We start from the raw sequence: 6,000 nt of genomic DNA, 5'->3' as shown, positions 1-6,000 counted from the left end.
ACTTAATGACGTCACACAAATCAAATGTGAATGAGCTGGTAGACCCTTTACCATAATTCAACCCTATGCCCTTATTCCTGCTGAGACTCTCATCACCTTTACCTGACCCCTCGCGCTTTTGTCTTTTTTACCGATCCTGTTTTAGCAACTACAGTCTCAGGAAGTGCTGGGCTGGACTGGCCTCCGTGTTCAGACAAGTGGTTCGGAGTGCCCTGCAAAATATAGACAATAAACAACACAGCCATAGTTAATATCATTGCATACAATAAACATGTAGTTGTAAGGAGCATTCTAATCAGTTTTCTCATTACGTGTCTCTGATTCGTGTGTTTGCATCATGTTATATAAACTTTGTATACTTTGTAGTGCATTATGCTAAGCAAACCAACCCTTTCAATTCCCCAACCCTATCTGTCTCCTCAACGGGTTGTATGTTTTCAATGTTTCCTTATTATTTTGTCATAAAATAAATCAAACAAATAACTTAAGCTGTGTGACGGCACCTTGCGTTTACACGCCAGACTGTGAGCTGCCCTGAATCTACTTGCTACACCCCCTTTCACCCAATTTAATTTCTCAATCTTAGTTTAAACTATTCCTGACCTTCCCCTTCTCTCATCTGATCATCTCAAGCACGTCCTGTACCAAATTTGCTTCCTCTTTTCAAGCCCACATTTAATTACAAGCTCTAACACATTTGCCCTATACGGCGGTCTCGACGTGTTTCCTGTCTACTTACAAAAATACCAGAGTTATTCTCAGAACTCAGAGCTGAAGTTCCTCTTTTCTAAGTCTGTATGTTCAAGAAGAGAGCAAGCTGCTAGTCGGTAAACAACTTTATCATCACATAAGTTATTAGGTAAAAGTCACGTAGACACATTTCATGTAGCTAATAACATATATACAATTTTCCTTTGACATATCTGTATGTGCACGCCTAAATTATAACCTCTTATTCTAGAAATCAAAAATAACCTGAAAATAACACTTTCTGCCTCAGTTTTACCATACCTAAATTATCAAAAAACCTAAACATCATCAAGTAATCCTAAAACCCCTTTCAAATTAAACCTTAAATCCTGTAACTCCCCCCTTTTTGTGACACATCTCATGTGTTACAAACTCAAAATCCTTCACTCAGGTTAGGGCATTAAAAGAAAAGGTTAGTCATATCATATTAAGTCTACATGCTCCGGACCTTCAAACCTGTTTTTAAGGAATGAAATCAAATTAATCATCATGTCAAATCTTTTCTTGGCTCCATCCACCGCCTGCATCCTTGGAACGTCCTAGAAACAAAAGCCTGTGTGTTAACCAGAACTTCACATTTCATACTCAATTTCCCCACTTATGATCCAACCTGTGTTATAACACAAAATAAACTTAAACAGAACAGTTATTAATCATGTGTTACCTCAGTTAATGGTAACTTGAGTTACCTCAAACAATGTTTCCTTTTAGCATTTGGCATTCTATAATGTAATAACATAATCCAACCCCAGTAAATAATTTTCTCAAAACAAACATCAGCATCCCCAGAATTAAGTCTTCCACTCCTCCTGTTTGTCAACCTTTTATTTATTTCCCCTCTTGGTCCGATCACTCGCATTCACTCACATGCATTCACACATGATATTTTTGCTGATACTGCAGCCTTCTGCGACGTCATCAGATGCTCCACATCAGCAAAATGAGCTCAATCATTTGTTTTATTTCGTTTTCCTTTTTAGGAAAATAGTTCTCTATACTTTTGACTGGATTGACTCGCTGCAATCCTTACTTGGTAATTTGTCCGCGCTACCGTCAGTTCACTCTCTTCCAGGCCTGCTTAGAGCAAAAATGAGAAAAAAGAGAGCTGATTGTTAGCTCATCAAAGTACAAAACAAAATCACCTGACAGGTTTTTTCTAAGTGCACTGTTATAAAAACTATGGGCCCTTTTAGACATGTCCATGTTTATCAAAACTCCCTCTATTAAAATGAAAACAACAGCCCCAAAAATCTTAAACCATCTTAAATTTCACCCATTCAACGCACTGAAAACCTTGTCCAAACTGCACTGTTTTACACACAACCATGTCCCCTTAGACACTTCACCATACTTAGATTCAGCCTAAAATATAAACACGTTATAACAATGTGTCAACACTAAATTATAAATTTCTTGTCCAAATCTGCACCTTCAACAGAAATGCATGTTGAAACCTTAACACCTTATTGAATTATTTTCATTTTCTTTCTATACTAATCACTTACTTTTATCAATCAGTGCAAAAGCACTCCTAACTCACTCTTATAAAACTGCTTTAATCACTTTTCTTCTGTTAATTTCCATTTATTTTATTAAACATTCACACCATTCTCTCACTCATACAACCAGCAAGCTGATCTTCATTGCATACGCTTGTGTTCTTAGCCGGGTTTTCAATCAATGTCTCTATGCATCAAGCTTTGATTAGACAAGCTTCATGAGCTTGTCTTTGTAAGGTTAATGCATTTTCTGTTTTTTGTGTGTGGTATTTTGCATCTATGGCTTCGCAGTCTCCCAGACTCCTTCCCAATTCTCCAGTTAAGCAGTCAGTTTTTCTTTCCCGAATTACTAGCCCAAACTTTTGATCTCCCACCTTAAATAAAAGCACTCCTGGTCTTCAGCCAGGAGTTAGGGCTACTTTTCAGGTTCCTGGACACATCATTCTGTGAACAATTCAACCAGAAACTTGCCTTAACATATCCATTGATGTTAACCTATAATTTTCTTCCGACTGCTGCTGTGGAGAATTTGTCCGGTTCTGCTTACTCCTGAAAATAACAAAACTAAGACATTTTCATTATTATCACAAGTGCCTAAATAACCCATTTCTCTATCTCTGATCAGAAACACCAATTATGCCATGCATGTAAGCGTGTTCTTCCTTGCATTTTATGTTAATTGAGTGTAAACTGCTTCTTCATTGCATCCTATATATTCATATTTAATTTATGCATTTCACCACTGAGCTTTAGATTCAAACTATCTCACTTCTAATTCATTTCAAAAATAATCTCACATGTAACAATTTGTATGTGTGTTTTCTATTCCTTAAGGTAATGACAATTATTTCTTTCATTATTCTCACCTTTTCTAGTGTTTACCTCTTTGTTATGCTGTGGTGGACATCCCTAAACAGTCATGAGTTCAGGCTTTCAACTTTCAATCCAATTATATCCTATATTCTCGCAGTCCAACTCGTCCAGCTTCATCTCTCACTGGTCCTCTCTGCACAATGTCCTGTTCGGGCTTCAAAGCTCCAGCAAACACAGTCTCAACTCAGCTGTTGTCTTCTTCTCTGTTTCTTTACAGTCTTTCTTTCAGATTAAGTCCCAGCGTGGCAAAATATCACTCAATGTCCAGTGCTCTTCCACAATTCTTTATCCCACTGTTCAACTGCCCAGCCTGTATTTTCACAGTACATGTTGCAGTACTCTTACAGTTGTGGTCAGAAGTTTACATACACTTGTAAAGAATATAATATAATGGCTCTACTGAGTGTCCCATTATTTCTAAAACTCTGATTTTTCTCTGATAGAGTGATTGGAACAGATACTTCTTTGTCACAAAAAACATTCATGAAGTTTGGTTCTTTTATGACTTTATTATGGGTTAACAGAAAAAAGTGATCACATCTGCTGGGTCAAAAATATACATACAGCAGTGCTAATATTTGGTTACATGTCCCTTAGCCATTTTCACTTCAATTAGGCGCTTTTGGTAGCCATCTACAAGCTTCTGGCAAGCTTCTGGTTGAATCTTTGACCACTCCTCTTGACAGAATTGGTGCAGTTCAGTTAAATTTGATGGCTTTCTGACATGGACTTGTTTCTTCAGCATTGTCCACATGTTTTCAATGGGGTTTAAGTCAGGACTTTGGGAAGGCCATTCTAAAACCCTTATTCTAGCCTGATTTAGCCATTCCTTTACTACTTTTGATGTGTGTTTGGGGTCATTGTCCTGTTGGAACACCCAACTGCACCCAAGACCCAACCTTCGTGCTGATGATTTTAGGTTATGTTGAAGAATGTGAAGGTAATCCTCCTTCTTCATTATCCCATTTACTTTCTGTAAAGCACCAGTTCCATTGGCAGCAAAACAGCCCCACAGCATAATACTCCCACCACCATGCTTGATTGTAGGCACGGTGTTCTTGGGGTTAAAGGCCTCACCTTTTCTCCTCCAAACATATTGCTGGGCATTGTGGCCAAAAAGCTCGATTTTTGTTTCGTCTGACCACAGAACTTTCCTCCAGAAGGTCTTATCTTTGTCCATGTGATCAGCAGCAAACTTCAGTCGAGCCTTAAGGTGCCGCTTTTGGAGCAAGGGCTTCCTTCTTGCACGGCAGCCTCTCAGTCCATGGAGATGCAAAACACGTTTGACTGTGGACAATGACACCTGTGTTCCAGCAGCTTCTAATTCTTGGCAGATCTGCTTTTTGGTGATTCTTGGTTCACGCTTTACCCTCCTGACCAATTTTCTCTCAGCAGCAGGTGATAGCTTGCGTTTTCTTCCTGATCTTGGCAGTGATGAAACAGTGCCATGCACTTTATACTTACAAACAATTGTTTGCACTGTTGCTCTTGGGACATGCAGCTGCTTTGAAATGGCCCCAAGTGACTTTCCTGACTTGTTCAAGTCAATAATTCGCTTTTTCAGATCCATGCTGAGCTCCTTTGACTTTCCCATTGTAGCATTTGTGGGCGTTTGTATCCAATGAGCCCTATTTAACTGGCCTAAGAGAAGTCACCAGCTGTAGTCACTCATAATCACTCACAAGAAGTTAAGAGGCCATGCTATGAAGCTCAGTTCACTGACAACTTTCTAAGTCACCAAAATTGCTAATTCATGTTGCTGTATGTATATTTTTGACCCAGCAGATGTGATCACTTTTTTCTGTTAACCCATAATAAAGTCATAAAAGAACCAAACTTCATGAATGTTTTTTGTGACAAAGAAGTATCTGTTCCAATCACTCTATCAGAGAAAAATCAGAGTTTTAGAAATAATGGGACACTCAGTAGAGCCATTATATTATATTCTTTACAAGTGTATGTAAACTTCTGACCACAACTGTACATGCTGCTGCTGGTCGTCAGTCGTCATCAGTGTTAATGGATCAGTGGCACTGTCGTTTGCCTGCTGTATTCAAGTCCACGATGTTCTATCGGTCTTCATCAGGCGATTGACTGGCCTTTGAACTTCTTCTCCGCTTCAGGGACAAAGTGAGAGATCCAGCCGCACAATTTCGAGCCAAAAACTGGCTTATTCTCCGAATTCTTTTAATCTACTTTTCTGCTGCTGAACTCAAGGTTGCAATGTTGAGAGAGTCCACCTGTATTGACACACTAAAGCATACAATTAGTAATATATTCATTTTTCTTAAAGGCTTCATTTGCTCCATGGGCCTCGTCTGTCTCTCTGTGTTCTTTCTGTACACGCTCAGTTCCCATATATGGGCATGCAAAGTTCCTGTTCACTATTTCCTGTCGCTGCAGCCCCGGTACACAGAGCCATATTTCCTGTTCTTCAAACTAATCTAACTCCTTTTCTTTCTAACTCCCCCTTTTCACTTACTCAGACAAATCACACAGTCACTCAAATCAAATACTGACAGCATTCACACAATTAAAATCACTCGAAATACGCTTTCATACGAGTATCTTGGACATGCCTTCCATGATCAGAAAGAGCAAGTCAAAAGAAAAAAGAAAAAGAAAACTGAAACCTCTCATAACATCACTGAAGGTCAAATATCTTCATAGACCCAAAAAAAGCATATTATTTCCCTAGTCAAAAGTCAAACCGTTCCTCACAAAGTAATTTTTAATCTAACAGCCTTTGTGTTTTGAAACTAAAAGAGGAAGGAACAGCGCCCAATTTAAACTGCGCATGTTGTCACTCAACAACACACACACAGAAAATGTAACTGTATATATTATCTCAAACTGAAACAAAACCCATCTAAAATCC

The sequence above is a fragment of the Oreochromis aureus genome, linkage group 20, assembly GCF_013358895.1.
Source record: "Oreochromis aureus strain Israel breed Guangdong linkage group 20, ZZ_aureus, whole genome shotgun sequence".
NCBI classification, from domain to species: Eukaryota; Metazoa; Chordata; class Actinopteri; order Cichliformes; family Cichlidae; genus Oreochromis; species Oreochromis aureus.
The sequence above is the reverse complement of the archived record's forward strand: the minus strand, read 5'-3'. Positions refer to the sequence as shown.